Source organism: Molothrus aeneus, chromosome 11, assembly GCF_037042795.1.
Source record: "Molothrus aeneus isolate 106 chromosome 11, BPBGC_Maene_1.0, whole genome shotgun sequence".
Taxonomy (NCBI): Eukaryota; Metazoa; Chordata; class Aves; order Passeriformes; family Icteridae; genus Molothrus; species Molothrus aeneus.
Window position 1 is genome coordinate 19784287 of NC_089656.1, and position 15927 is coordinate 19800213.

Here is a 15927-nt window from a genome sequence, read left to right on the forward strand (position 1 = left end):
CACTGGGGTGGAACAAGGGAATCCTGCTTGTGTCATTAGAGCCATTGTCATTTTCTTATTAATAATGTCCAGTTTTACATATTACGGGAGGTTTACATATACAAACAAGGGAATCCCATTTGTATCATTAGAGCCATTGTCATTTTCTTATGAATTATATCCAGTTATTACTGGATATACCTCCCAGATTATGGGAGGTTTACATATATGAGCAAGGGAATCCCATTTGTATCATTATGGCCATTGTCAGTTTCTTATTAATTATAACCAGTTTTTACATATTATGGGAGGTTTACAAATGCAAATGGGGGAATCCCATTTGTATCATTATAGCCATTGTTATTTTCTTATTATATCCAGTTTTTACATATTATAGGAGGTTTACATCTATAAACCAGGGAATCCTGCTTGTACCGTTGTAGCCATTGTTAGTGTCTTATTAATTATATCCAGTTATTTTCTTATTAATTATATCCAGTTATTACATATTATGGGAGGTTTACAAATACAAACAAGGGAATCCTCTTTGTACCATTATAACCATTGTCATTTTCTTATTATGTCCAGTTATTGCATATTGTGAGAGGTTTACAAATATAAATGAGGGAATCCCATTTGTATCATTATAGCCATTGTCATTTTCTTATTAATTATATCCAGTTTTTGTGTATTATGGGAGGTTTTTATATATATATATATATATATATATATAAGAGAGAATCCCATTTGTATCCTTATAGCTATTGTTATTTTCTTATTAATTATATCCAGTTATTTTCTTATTAATTATATCCAGCTTTTACAGATTATGGGAGATATATATATGTATATGGGAGAGTTAAGTCACAACATCCCTGGAAGTGTCCCCTCCCTCCTATGATTCCATTATATTTATTAATATATATATATATAAATATATATAAATGTGGGTTTCCTTTTGGGGCTTTGTGGAGAGCAGATCACTGAAGCAAGGGAAGGGCTGTCTCTGGAGCGAGGATTTTTTCCCAAATGTTGTCTTTACTGCCACCAGGATTTGGGGTGGCTGCACACCCCTGGCTCTGCTGGCACATCCCTCCCTCTGTGCCTCTCCCACGTTCTCTCCATCCCCACCTCCAAGGACCCTCCTTGGCAGGAGCGTGTGGCACATCCCAGGACAAAAGGGACAGTGGTGGACACCAGGGGGACAATGCCAGGCTCTGGTTGCTGCTCTCCCACCAAGTGATCCTGCAGGAACTTCTGGAGAGCTCTGCAGGGCTCGAGCAGCTCTCCCTGTGGGCCCCTCACCAGAGCATCTCCAGGGATGCTGCCTGGGATGCTCTGCAGGCTCTGGAGCAGCAGCTGCTCCCTGGAAACCTCCTGTGCCCTCCCTGTGGCCCCGGGAGCTGGGCCAGCCCCAGTCCAGGTGCAGCAGCCTTGGGGGTTCCTGTGCTGTGCTTCCTCCTCCTTGGAGCTCCAGGAATCCTCTGCAGCCCCAGTGTCAGCTGTGAAAACAAGAGGAGCCCCTTCCTGCACGGCCCCTCCGGCACAGCTCCGGCTCTGGGCTGGGCAGCTGAGGGGTCCCGGCACTGGGAGCACTGGGAAGCTCAGCTTTGGCCACTGGAGGATGCCCAGCCTCCTTGCCAGCTCCCAGGTATCAGATTCTGGGACTGAAGTGCTGGAATGGGAGAGGTGAGTCACTGGATCCATGCATTGTAAAGGGGGAGGCTCAGAGGACACCCAAGTCCTGGTGGGAACACGAAGCTTCTCCCATTTTTCTCTCCAAATCCATTCCTGCGTTTTAAACCACACGTTTCAGGATCTCATCCCTGCTCTTGGTGCTGCTGCCATCCTGCTGGAGATCCCACAGGATCTGCCTGTGTTTGTCACCAGCCAGGCTCCCAACACAGGGAATGGGCTCCAGGTCTCCCCTCCCTTCTGCTGGTGGATAAATCCATGGAAGTTTCCTGCAGAGCTGCTGGGAATCTCAGGAAGCTTTGCTCCACCTTGAAGCCAAGGATGGGCAGGAGGCTCTGCCCAAGCCACTGTGCACCTGCCTGTGTCAGACTGGGATTCTGCCCCTTGGATCCCCGTTGGCTCCAATGCTGGATTTGGTGGTGGCACCGTTCTGACGTCCCTGCTGTGACACCAGCCTGCTGGATGTGACATCCATCCCTCTTCCACAGGATGCCCATCGTTCTGAGGATGAGTCAGGCAGTGAGGGGATGAAGCAGAGCCGAGCAGAGCCGTTCCCATTCCTGCCTGGCCTTGGGAAGCAGTGGATTTATGGGAGCATCCATGGGGATATAAATCAGCAGCTCTTCCATGTCCTCTCCACGCCTGCTGCTGATTCCCACCCACAGATCCATGGAAATCTCTGAGCTGACAATCATTCCTGCTCCAGAGGCCTCTCCAGCAGGAGCAGGGGACTCCCAAGGAGAGGGGAATGTTTGTTCCTCAAAACAACCTCCTTGCATGGAGCAGGGATGGATTTTGGCGGCTCCTTCCCCAGCTGGGTGCTCTGCTCCTGACCCAAGGGTCACCTTTGGGGACAAATCTGCTGTCCCCCGAGCTCCGAGGATGCTGTGGAACTGCAATTCCCGGGATTCCACCTCTCCTTGGAGCCGGGCAGAGGAAAACAAAGCCCTGCAATTAAAGAGTTTCTTAATTGCAGCGCTACACGCAGCTCTTCCGCTGCTTTCTAAGTTTGGGGCCGTAATTACAGCGGCAGGGAAAGGCAGCAGCTGCGGCCCCACCGAGCCAAGCCCTGCCTTCCAGGGATTCTTGGATTTGACCGTCTGAATCCTGGGCTGCAGCCTGGCATGGGATGAAAGGGAAAAGCAACCCCCAGGCTCTGCTGGGCAGAGCCCTCGCAGCCCCTGCAGCCCTCCCGGGGCAGCGTTTGTTCCTCTTTTGCCTCTTTTTTCCTCTTTTTCCTCTTTTTAATGGGGTTTTTTTTGCAAAGCAGCTTTAAAAAAAAAAACAAAAAACAACCCGGGGAGGTCCTGTCCTGGTCAATCCTTGCAAGTCTCAGTTTGGAAGCAGTGGCCAGGAAGATTAAAGGGTTCCTGGGAAGCAGGGCTGGGTGTCAGGATGCTGCATGGGCTGGGAGCAGACAGGGCCAGGAGGGAGTTGTCCTCCTGCTGTCTGTCCCTGTCCCCAGCTCAGCTGTTTTTGGGGACAACCCGTGCTGGTGAATCCATTTCCCTCTGGCTTGTAGGGTTGGTTTATTTGGGATCGTCCTGCAGCATCCCCAAGCAGCTCTGGTTGCTCCAGGGGCACTTTTGTGCCCGGAGGAGATGGGAAGTGTGGGCACAGCCATGGCAGGCAGACACCCACACCCAGAATGAATGTTTCCCCTGTTTTTTCACCCCGTGGCTTTGAGGAATCCCGGGATGAAGGCCACTTTCTGTGGCTAAAGGAGGATGCCTTGGGAGCAGGGGAGGGAAGCTGAATCCAGGCTGTGTTTTGGGTCCCAGATCCCGAATGTTTTCCATCACACAGGCAGGTTTGTGTGGGATCACCTGGGCCGGAAGCAGCGGGGAAAAGTGATACCCCATGGGGAGGCCCTTCTCCAACACCCCCTTCCCCAAAATCCAGCAGCAGCCTGGGGTTTAATGGAAGAAGCAGCCACTTCACAGCAGCTCCTGCTCCATGTGGGAAAATTATTACTTGCAACGTTTGGCTGGTAAAGGGAGGAAAAGGAGCAGCACAGATGAGAGATGCACAAAGTTATTCCTCATCCCCATGCTGGGATGAAAATCCCACATGACTTTTCCCTGAAAAAAAAAAAAAATCCCTTTTAGAGACTTTAAATCTCCAGAGCTTTAAATCTCCAGGTGAAGGAAAAAATGCCCTTGGTCTGTGAATTCACTGGGAAAATATGTGGGGTTTGGTGGCATTGCTGAAGGGCTGAGGGAAAGGAATCCTTTCCGGTGTCCATGGGATTAGGTATTGTCTGGGATTCTTTCTGTGGGCAGGCAAAATGTTCCTGGGATGAGTGTGGCCCTTCAGACAGGGAGTGCTGTCGTGACCCCCTTCCCTCTCCTCCCTGCCTTGAGGGCCTGGAGAGAAACCATTAATGAGTGGTTTTCACCTTTTTTTTTTTTTTCATGTTTATTGTTTTTAATTGTCGCTGTTGGGAAGAATTCAGTTTTCCAGCCAGGATATAAAAATATCCCTTTTTCTCCAGACTCCCAGAGGATTAGGGCTGTTTCATTCCTCCTTCAGTGGCTGAAGATGAGGAAAGGGATGAGTCACATGGATCCCACTCCCTGGTGGTGCTGCCTACCCCAGGCTGGGGGAAATTCCCAGATTCCTTCATTTCTGTGCTTCCCAGCACCTTTTCCCACTCAGCATCCCTCAGCGCTGGGATTCAGCTCTGGGACCTGTGGGAAGAGCAGCAGCATCCTTTCCTCAGACCTCTGAGGCAACACTTTAAAATCTCCCTGTTCTGCCTGAAAATCACATCCCAAAACAGGAGGGAAATTCCCAATCCTTGCTTTGCATCCCTAAAGAGGGATGTTGTACCTGGAGCAGCACAGCAGCAAAAGGTTTGGACTCCAAGAGCTTCTCCAGCTCATTCAGCACCAGCAAAAGGAAAATATTGACAGGATGCCATTCTGCAACCCTCAGCTCATTTTTATTTTTGCCTGATGAAAGAAAAATCCAGCAGCGTGAGGAAGGGGATTTTGTCGCTTGGAGTGTCTCTGGAGAAAACATTCCTGGGAGCAAACAGAGCCTGGATTTGTCTGGGCCATGAATATTGGCATTATTCGTGCAGGGATGGGGCCTGGGGAAGCAGAAAGGCAGGAAAAGCAGCAGGAGAAGCAGCACAGAGGGGTTTCTGCCGCTCGGGATGGCTCGTGCCGTGGTGCAGCACAGGGATGCGGCCGTGTCCCACATCTGCCACCCAGCAGCTGGAGCAGCGGGAAGGGCTGCAAATCCCTGGGCGGGATGGTTTCCATTCCTGGCCCTTTGAAGTTCCAGGCATGTGCCGGGCTCGTGCTCGGCACCTGCGAGCAAACCTGACCCGGCTGAGGGGCTGGGAACACCGAGGGGAAACTGATGGAACACCAATGGGAAACTGAGGGGAAACCAATGGGAAACTGAGGGGAAACCAATGGGAAACTGAGGGGAAACCAATGGGAAACTGATGGAACACCAATGGAAACTGATGGAACACCGATGGGAAACTGAGGGGAAACCGATGAGAAACTGATGGAAGACCCATGGAACACCGATGGGAAACGGATGGAACATCGAGGGGAAACCGATGGGAAAGTGATGGAACACTGAGGGGAAACCAATGGAACACCAATGTGAAACTGAGGGGAAATCTATGAGAAACCAAGGGGACACTGATGGGGACACCGATGGAACACTGATGGGAACACCAAGGGGAAACTGAGGGGAAACCGATGGAACACTGAGGGGAAACTGGTGGGAAAGCAATGGAAGACCCATGGAACACTGATGGGAAACCAATGGAACACTGATGGGAAACCAATGGAACACTGATGGGAAACCAATGGAACACCGAGGGGGAACCAATGGAACACTGATGGAACACCAAGAGGAAACTGATGGAACACCAATGGGAAAGCAATGGAAGACCCATGGAACACTGAAGGGAAACCAGTGGAACACTGATGGAACACTGAGGGGAAACTGATGGGAAAACTGAGGGGAAACCAATGGAACAGTGATGGGAAAGCGATGGGAAACTGATGAAACACCAACGGGAAACCGAGGGGAAACCGATGGGAAAGTGGTGGAACACCAAGGGGGAACCAATGGAACACCAGGAGGAAACCAATGGGAAAGCGAGGGAACACCGAGAGAGCACTGATGGGAAAGCAATGGAAAACACCTCGGAATTGAGCACAGCTCCTCCCCAGCCCAGCCCCAGCGGGCTGTGTGAGCCCATCCCGCTTTTCCACAGCTTTGGCCCAGCTGGGTGAGGCTGGCACTGCCCGGGGCCAGGCTGGCACTGCCCGGGGCTGGGGCTGCTCCCTGGATCCCGCCCGGCTGCAGCAGCGGCGTGCTTGAAGCTGTCCATGAATGTGTCTCTGTTCCCCAGACTTTTTATAGCCCCGGGCGTTTTTCTTGGCCGCGGGCGCTGCTGCTCCCGTGGAGAACAGAGAGCATCGCTCAGCGCCGGCCAGCGGCGCTGCGGGGGCTGAGGCAGGACAGGTTTTTTGGGATTCTGCTTCCCAAATTTCAGTTTTCCCCCCCTGTAGCTCTGCCCTGGCAGTGGTTTGGTTTGTAGCTCAGATCTGGGAGTGTCCTGGTTCGATTATCCATTCCTTCCCTAAACTTTTTCCTGTGTGGCACATCCCTGCTGCCTTCCAAGAGCCGTGGATTCAGGGAAACGCAGCACAAGGTGATGGCAAACTTGGCTTCAGGCAGCAGCTCCAGCTGGAGGAAGCCAAACCAGGTCATTCTCCCTCAAAATCCCCACAGCTCCTCTCCCCTCTCCATGGCTGCAGCTCCCCCTGGGATGTGGTACCCACCAGGGCACCCCAGCCCCACGGCTGGGAGAGGGAGCCTGAGGGAAAGACAACCCCACAATGCCAAAGCTGCCCTCCCTGCTCCGTGGGATGTGATTCCCTTCCCTGAGAACCCTCTGCATCCCTTTTGGTGTGGGGCCAGCACTGGGAATGGGCTCAGGAGAGGTGGCAGCTGGAGCACGAGCACCCTGTCACCCCCGGAGGGACACGGGGCCTCCCCAGCCACGTCCCCCCAGGGATCCCCCAAATCTCCCCATTCCCAGTGCCAGCACGGGGCATCCTCCAAATTTGGGTTCAGCTCAACTTCTCCTTTGCTTCCCTTCCCAGAGCCAGGGGAGCAGTGGGGCTTTGCAGGGACAGGCCGGGGTTAAGCCTGGGGTTAGGGCCAGCTTGGGGTTAAAACCTGGCTTTAAAGCCAGCCCGGCAGGGGACTGGGCCGGGGGTGTTTCCCAGCAAAGCCCCGCTTGGAGCTGCTCCCCCCACCCCGTGCTCCGCTGAAATCGGATCCGGCCCCCACCAAGCAAGGGTTTGTCCTGCAGCATTTTCGGAATGTTTCACATTCGGGAGACACCCGAGGAATGTGTGCTGGGGAGGACAAACAGCCTGCGAGGCAGAGAGAGGGCAGAGCCCCTTCGCCAGGGCTGGCCCTGCTCGGGTCCTGCTGCAGAAGGCGTTTGTTCCTTCCTTCGGAAAGAGAAACTGTGGCTTCTTCCAACGCCTTCCCGGTGGGATTGATAACCCCAGAGCATCTCCCGGCCTCTGAAACTGCAGCCGAGCGCTTTTTGGGAGAAGCAGCGGCATCCCTGGCTCTCCCCATCCTCCTCCTCCTCCCTGAGCCCCTCGCCCAAAGTTGGCACCGCGCGGGCGGCTCCTTTCAGACACCTTTGCTTCCCTCTGCAGGAAAACTCCATCAATTACAAGCTGGCCTCTCAGAATCCCGTTATCCCAAAAAACTGGACCCCAGCAGGGATGGAAGTGCTGCCGGGGGGGGCCCAAGTTCATGTCTGCACAACGTGGCCTGCCAGAGCCACTGGCTACTTTTATCTCCATCTCTTGACTATTATACTTAATCAGGAAAGGGGAGATATTATATTTTTTTTTATTTGAAATCCACTTTTCTTTTATAGAGAGCAAATTAGAATCACTTTTAATTGAAAAAAAAAAAGGAAAAAAAAAGAAAAGCTGATAATATTCTGCACCAAATTTCGGGCAGAGAATAATTAACAGTGCAATAAATCCCCAAAGGAAATGCTCATTAATCTTGTCTTTCTGAAGCAAATTTCAGAGGAGAACTGATTGAAAACATTGCTAATAATTATAGGAAAGTTGACAGCTTAAAAGCCCCCAAATCTGGCAGCAGTCCCCTCCTATCAGATCCTGTGGGAACTGGTTCAGGCTGGACAGGAGCATCCTGACTTTCTGGGACAGCGTTGGGATGGATGGGAGGGATGTGAGTCTGCAGGGGTGGGCTCTGGCTGTGGCTCATCCCGGGATTCTGGGCTGACAGGGTCACCCCAACCAGCTGGGTGGGTGGGCTCAGAGCACCCGTGCTGGGGCTGCTGCTCTGTGCTGTGATGGTCCCTGTGCCATCCATGGTCCCTGTGCCACCTATGGATCACGTTCTTCCCATTGTTTGTGTGCTTCCCATGGTCCTTGTGCCACCTACGGATCGTGTTCTTCCCACGGCCCTTGTGCTTTTCGTGGTCCTTGTGTCATCCTTGGTCCTTGTTCTTTCTGTGGTCCTTGTGACAGGCATGGATCTTGTTCTCCCCATGGTCCTTGTGCCATTTGTGGTCCTCGGATCTTGTTCTCCCCATGGTCCTTGTGCCATTTGTGGTCCTTGGATCTTGTTCTCCCCATGGTCCTTGTGCCATTTGTGGTCCTCGGATCTTGTTCTCCCCATGGTCCTTGTGCCATTTGTGGTCCTTGGATCTTGTTCTCCCCATGGTCCTTGTGCCATTTGTGGTCCTCAGATCTTGTTCTCCCCATGGTCCTTGTGCCATTTGTGGTCCTCGGATCTTGTGTTTCCCGTGGTCCTTGTGCCATTCCTGGTCTTAGTTCTTCCCACGGATCTTGTGCTTTTGGATCTTGAGCTTTCCATGGTCCTTGTGACATGTATGGATCTTGTGTTTCCCATGGTCCTTATGCCATTTCTGGTCTCCTTGTTCTTCCTGTGCTCCTTGTGGACACTTATGGACGTTGTGCCACCCATGGTCCTTATGATACTTATGAATCTTGTGCTTCCCGTGGTCCTGGTGCCATCCACAGTCTTTGTGCCGCCTATGGATCACGTTCTTCCCATTTTTTGTGTGCTTCCCATGGTTCTTGTGCTTCTGTAGTCCTAATGTCATCCTTGGTCCTTGTTCTTCCCGTGGTCCTTGTGACATTGATGGATCTTGTGCTTTCCATGGTCCTTGTGCCACCCATGGTCCATCCAAGCCCCAGGTGAGATCCTGCCTCTCCATCAGCCCAATCCCAGCTGTGTCCAGGTCTCTGGCCCTCTGGATCCCTTCAGCCAGAGCAGCTTGGGAAGGAGCACCAAGATTTCCCTGCCCTGGCTCTGCTGATCCCTCTGTGCCTGCCAGGGCTCAGCAGGGACCGTGTCTCAGCCAGGACCTGGATGTCACCTGCAGGGAAGCGCCTCCCTCTGCCCCTCTCCCGCTCCAGGGGCTCGCAGCATCCAAAGGAATTTCTGCATTTGTGATCCCATTCATGCCCTGACCCCCAGCTGGGGTGTTTAATTGCAGGGAGCCAATTAATTTCTGTCAGTGATGTGTGTGGGTGTGTGCCCAAAGGCAGAGCCACCCCCACCCCTGAGGAGCAGGGAGCCAAAAGGACAGGGAGCTAAATGGGGCTGGGGTGGAAATCCCAGGATGTGCTCGTGGCTCTCAGGTTTCCTGTCCTCGTTTGCCCAGGCCTGGAGCAGACCCAGGCTCTGCTGGGAGGAAGGAAATGTGAGATTGGCCTCGGAGTGCTGTCGTTGCCTGGGATTTTTGGCATTTTTCTCCCTTTTTCTCCAATCACAGGAGGCTAGGAGGGAAATGCAGAGTGGAGCCTGATCCTGGGACAGTGGATGAGGGAATGTGGGATCACAGGTGATGCCCTGGTGATGCCCAGGTGCCAGCTGGGGATGTGGATAGTCCTGGTGTGGCCTCTGAGCTCCCCTTCTCCCAAATCCATCCTTCATCCCCATCTCCAGCAGCATGGAATAATTTCTGCCCTGCTGCCAGCAGCTCCCCTCAGCATCCCCTGCACAGGGATTTCCAAATTTTCCTCACATTTAAAACAAAAGTGAACCAGAGAGAGGAAAACCCTCCCTTTTTGCTTCAGCAATTCTCTCTTGGATGAGGAATGTGCCCACGTCAGGGGGCTCTGGGGATGGGGACATTTCCCATCAGGAATGTTTAACACCTGTGCAAGGCCCAGGGAAACCGGGACCCTTCAACCCCTGCTTCATTTCAGTTCTGGGCCCTCAAACTCTGAGGGATGTGCTCATCCAGCCCTTGCCTTCCACTGTCCCAGGTGCTCCAAGCCCCGTCCAGCCTGGCTTTGGACACTCCCCAGGATCCAGGGGCAGCCACAGCTGCTCTGGGAATTCCATCCCAGTCCTTCCCCACCCTCCCAGCCAAGAATTCCTCCCCAGTATCCCATCTAAACCTCCTCTTTTCCAGTTCAAAGCCATTCCCCATCCTGCCCCTCCATGCTCTGTGAAACTCTTCCATCACCCAGTCTGGTATCTTAGCAGTTCATTTGCATTTTTTTGGATATTTTTGCTGGGGTTCCACCTGCTCCAGGCAGGTTCTGCCATCTCAGGGACCCCAGGGTCCCCTCCCAGCTGCTCTTTGTCACCCAGAGCCATCATTTCCACGAGGCAGCTGCTCTGTCCCTGGCTGCCCCTTTTATCTGGGCTCTGTTAAATGATCTCAAATATGTGATATGATAAAGACAAACAAACACCCGCTCAATTTAGTCCACCCTAATGCCAGACTCTACTTTTACCCAAGTAATTAAGATTAATGCAGTTGATAATTTAGGAAGTATTCTTAAATGTACCCTTCTGGCAGCATCTAACATGTAATTTTACCTTTGAAGATTTATCGGAGCACTTAGGTAACAGATAGGTCCTCAGCAAACAGGAGCATTTAGAAGGAAAATGAAAGATTAATATTCCTTAAATAAATGGCAGAAGAAGTCAGGCTTTATTCCAGCCCCACAAAGATGCTGCTGTCAGCCCCAGCCCTGCTGCTGATCCCCAGGGAGATTAAACCCAGCTCCCCTCGGGCTCAGGAGGTCTCAGATGTCCCATGGCCCTGGATTTTTAGGGATGCAGACGCTCTGAAGGGCAGGGAATCACAGCCGCCCTTGTTTAGGGGATCTGGGAGCCGCCCCTCACTCGGAGGATGCAGCTCCCGGCTCTGCCTTTGCTCCCCCGTGGAGGATGCGTGGATCCAGCCTGGATTTCCCTGCAGTGGCTCCCACCTGGCAGCTCCCTGCCCCGCCTGGCACATCCCAGCTGCTTTTCCTGCCCTGTGGTGGGTGAGGAGGGGCAGAGCTGAGCCCTGGGAGAGCCTCCCCTCTCCCTGTGTGCAGCCATCCCATTTCCTTTGGGATGGGGCCGACACCCAGCTCCCGGAGCAGGGCACTGCCAGCCCACCCTGACACCCATCCTGGGGCTGGGCTGGCCTCCAGCTGGGGCTGAGCCCTGCTGGTGTCACCTCCTGTCCCCCATCCCAGCCACCAGACGGTGCAGCCTCCTCTGGAAGCGCCTCGGGGCTGGGAGGGGACCCTGGGCATGGAGCCTTGTGACAGCAGCTGGTGACACCCCTGCACCCTGTGGGGTGTCCTGAGGGCTGCCACGCTCAGCCTCTCCTCCTCCTTTTCCTCCTGCTCTGTGATGGTGCGTGACAAGTGAGGAAGGATTAGGACTCTTTGCAAGATCTGCATCCCCAGAGGAAGTCTGGAAATTTGCTGCTCAGATCCAGCAAATCAATTTTGGATCATTGGGAGCAGGAAAGAAACTTTCTGAACAACTTTCCGACTTCCCTGAGCCAGAAGAATCTGCTGGACATCACTTCTTGCCCCAGCACAGCCAGACCAGAGCATCCAGGGCCGTGTCCATGTGCCCCTGTGTGCATCCCTGTCCATGTGTCCTTCTGTACCTGTGTCTGTCCCTCTCTGTGTCTGCATCCCCAAAATCTTTCCCAGCCTCTCTTCCAAGGTCCTTTTCAAGCTCTCAGCACCAAGACTTGGCTCCTTCCCACTGTGGTTTCTCCCCAAAGGATCCCCCAGGTTTTCTGTCCCTTTGGAGCAGTGGCAGTCCCCACTCCCAGCTCCCCTCCCTGGGGACAAGCAGGGCTCAGGGCTGGCAAGGAAAGTGTCCCATCCCCCTGAATGTGATGCTCCCGCTGCTGCCTCGTGTCCTGGCAGGAGGCAGAGCCCTGATCCTGCTTTTACTGTGCCTGGGACATGGGTGTGAGGTGTCAGGATGTGATCCATGTTTTCTTCTTCACGCTGGGGTCAGCTCCAGGCTGGAGCTGGGGCTGGCAGGGAGGGAGCAGCGAGCCCTTAAAATCCCCATCTTTACCCAAACTGGGGGAAAAGCTCCCTCTGGGGAGGGCAGGGAGGGTTGGCAATGGCAGGGGCAGGATTGGGCACAGCTGGGAGAGGTTGGCAGCTCCTTGTGCCCAGAGTGTGCCCAGGGCTGGGCTTTGGGCACCCGCAATTCCCCTTTCCTCCTCCTCCTCCATCATTTCCTGCCTCTCAGGTTCATGGATAGGATGAACCCCAAAGGCATCAGGGATGCAGGGCTGAGCTGGGATGCAGCAGAGGGGGAAATGGGATCCCATCTCCTCCATTCCCTCATTCCCACAGCATCCGGTCAAAGCCACTCAGCTGGGTGTGGCCAGGATGGGAATTTTGGGGTGGAATCCCCCCTTTTGGCCCTGAGCACTCCCCACAAGCAGCGGCACCACAGCCAAGCCAAGCACAGATTCCTGACATATTTTTCTCTTTCCTTTGCAGCCAAGAAATTCATTTTTCATGGGAGGTGAAAGCGAGACCCGGCAGTAGCTGAGCACGGAGGGTGCCAAGGTAGGGCCCAGCTGACAGCACGGGCTCAGATGCTGTTTTTGGGAGGTAGACTCTCCTCCTCAGCCCAGATGGGCTCTGGGAATGTCTCTGGCTGCAGGGATACCCAGGGACCTTCTCTGGCCCTGCAGCTGCTCAGTGGCAAGAGGGAGGGGGTTTAAAGGGACTGGAGAAGGGGTCGGTTCACAGGGGAAGGGATTTTTCCCAGCTCCAGACAGAGCCATGCTGGGTGGGGGTTCAGTCCTTTAGGCAGGGGTTTAAAGCCTCTTTTTGGGGACAAAGTGTGTTCAGAGTCACCTTTGTGCCACGTGAAGCTGCTGAGAGCCCACAGAGCCAGGGGGTTCTGTGTGGGAGCACGGAAGCTGGGATCCCCTTGTGGAATCCCAGAATTGTTTGGGTTGGGAGGGACCCTAAAACTCTTCCACCCCCTGCCATGGCAGGGACACCTCCCACTGTCCCAGGCGGCTCCCAGCCCTGTCCAACCCAGCCTTGGGCACTGCCAGGGATGCAGGGGCAGCCCCAGCTGCTCTGGGCACCTGTGCCAGGGCCTGCCCACCCTGCCAGGGAACAATTCCCAATTCCCAATATCCCATCCATCTCTGCCCTCTGGCAGTGGGAGCCATTCCCTGTGTCCTGTCCCTCCATCCCTTGTCCCCAGTCCCTCTCCTGGAGCCCCCTGAGGCCCTGGAATGCTGCCCCCACCCCTCTCCCTCCCACCAGCACAGCAAAGGGCAGTTCCCACCCAGTTGGCATCCTGAGCTTTTCCAGCCACCCACTCCCACGCCTGTCCCTGATCCCTGAGCTGAGCTGCCACAATCCTGACTGTGACAGCAGCAGCTCCACGGAATCAGGGGATATCCTGAGCTGGGAGGGACCCACAGGGTTCATCAATCCAACCGCTGGCCCTGCACAGACACCCCAACACCCCCACCCTGTGCACCCCTGAGAGCACTGTCCAAACTCTCCTGGAGCTCTGGCAGCCTCAGGGCTGTGCCCATTCCCAGTGCCAGCACCCTCTGAGGGAAGAATTTCTGATTCCCACCCTAAACCTCCCTGGCACAGCTCCAGCCATTCCCTGGGCGCTGTCCCTGTCCCAGGGACCCATCCCAGGCTGGTTTGTTCCCCCCGCAGCCTCTGAGCTCACCTGGCCCAAACCCCAGGCAGAGCCCCCCGAGCAGAGCCCCTCACCCTGAGCCCTGCACGTGTCCCAGCCCCAGCAGGGCTGCCCTGGGCACTGTCCAGAGGCAGAGCAGGAACAGTCCCTGCCTCCCTAATCAGCCTGGGCGATAGAGGAGCGATAGATAAGCGGGGGGAGCGTTATCAGGCCGATTTCCAGATGGAGCTGAGTCACCGCCAGGAACCGACTGCCAAGGTCAGGCAGGGGAGAGGCTGAGCCTGGCTCTGCCAGACCCTGTGCCCCCTCTGCCTGCCATGGGAAGGAGCCATTCCCTCTGCCCTGGCGTTTCCTGGCGGGATGTTTGGCTTTTTCCTGCTCACTGGTTCCAGCAGAGTGGGGTTTGCCCTGGGCAGATCCTTCCCCTGGCAGTGCCCTCCCCACGCTGTGCTCCCTGTAGGGTGTCCCACATGAGCTGCTGCTGGGATCTCACTGTTCTCTCAGGGGAAGGAGCCTTTCTCCATGCTGGGGGTGCTGTTGTCCCCTGGGATTTGCACCCTGCAGGGAATTTGGGGAGCTCAGAGGTGCTGGGGACCCTCAGCTCAGCCCTGCCCCGCGGGCACAGCCAGCCCCGGTGAATCACAACCCGTCTGGCACGTCAGGCTCCTGGCAGGACGGGACCTGCCCTGCCAGGAGAGTGCCAGGCACGGCTCTCCGTGCCAGCCAGGCTGCTGCCACCGCTGCTGGCCGTGTCCCCTGTCCCCGAGGGGCTGCGGGAGGCCCCAGGAGATGGAGGATGCTCCAAGCCCCCAGCAGGACACAGCAGCGCAGGTGGGGATGGCTCTGCCTGCAGCCAGCCAGCCTGGCAGTAACCACAGGGGGTTTTTAAAAAGACAAACTCTCTTTGCCTCTGTTCCAACCCTTTCCACCTCCTCTTCCAGGAGCTGAAATGTCAAAATTCAAGGAGTGCTGCCAGTGGTAACCCATGGAAGAGCCTGGCATTGAGGGCAGGCTGGGGCTGTAAAAGCCAGAGGGAATTTTCATTTTTTCCTGGGTTTCCCATCCCACGGGGGGTGAACTGTGCTTGTGCCAGATCCGTGACCCTTCGGGAGATGGATGCAGGAGCTGCCTGGGCAGTATCACTTTAAATCAGCACAGCCCAGCCCTCCTTATCAATTGCCCCATCGGAGCCTCACGAGGCCCTGGATTTCCCTGCTGCCAGGGCTGCTGGGCCACCTCAGAGCCATGCCCCGTGGCCACAGCCAGCAGGAGGGACCCCCAGGCAGGGACAGGGGACCCTCAAACCCTGGCAGGGAGATCTTGGCAAACAAATCCCTAATTTACACCTTGCCCTTATACCTGTGCACCGCCTGTGATTTGCATGGAGTAAATCCACACCCATTTCCTGCCCAGGCTCTGGGCATGAGTGGGACAGTCTTGCGTGCCACTGTCAGCCCTGCTGTCCCCGTCCCCATGCCTCTGCCAGCACAGGGAGCAGGATGTTTGTGTCTCCTGGCACTCAGCACTGCTCCCCCCCCAGCCCTTGCCATGCAAATCCTGCAGCTCTCCAGCCACACCGCCGAGCCTTTCCCTGGCAAAAACAAAAAAAGGCTCCTTTATGTGGCTGAAAAGCCCGACTGTGATAATGTAGCGAGCGCTGGCCTTGGGTATTTTATCTTGGCAAGGAGCCTTTGCAAATTTAAACAGCAGCGAGCGGGCTCTGGAGTTGTGGCTGGCTGAGGCACAAGTGGGGCATTGTTTTCCCAGCAGAGCCCTTTGGGCCGCGTGTGAGCTTTGGCCGCGGAGCCGCGCGCTCGGCCCCGACCCCGGATCCGTTTCACTCTGCAGGGTGTGAAATTGGGGAGGAATTCAGGCCTGGGAGCTCGAACGAGAGGGGAGGGGATGCAGCCACCCCTGTCTATCCCAAATATTGTATTAATGCAGCGTTGGGGGTGCTGGGTGCTCAGATTCCAGGTGGGAATGGAGAGGGGAGGTCCTGGATAGGTGCAGGGTGCTCCCCTTTTCCTTGGAAAATCTTCTGTGCTCGGGTCACGCCAGGGCAGGATGGGTGAAGCCGGTGGAGTTGGGATCTGTGGGAATTACACCCAGAAGGAGAGGAATAAACTGAATTTCCTGCTGCTCACGCCCTCCCAGCAGTGCCATGCCCTGACCCACTGCAGCAGACGGTAAAGAAACATTTCCAGTGAGGGAGGAGAAAAAAACCCCTCACTGTTTCCA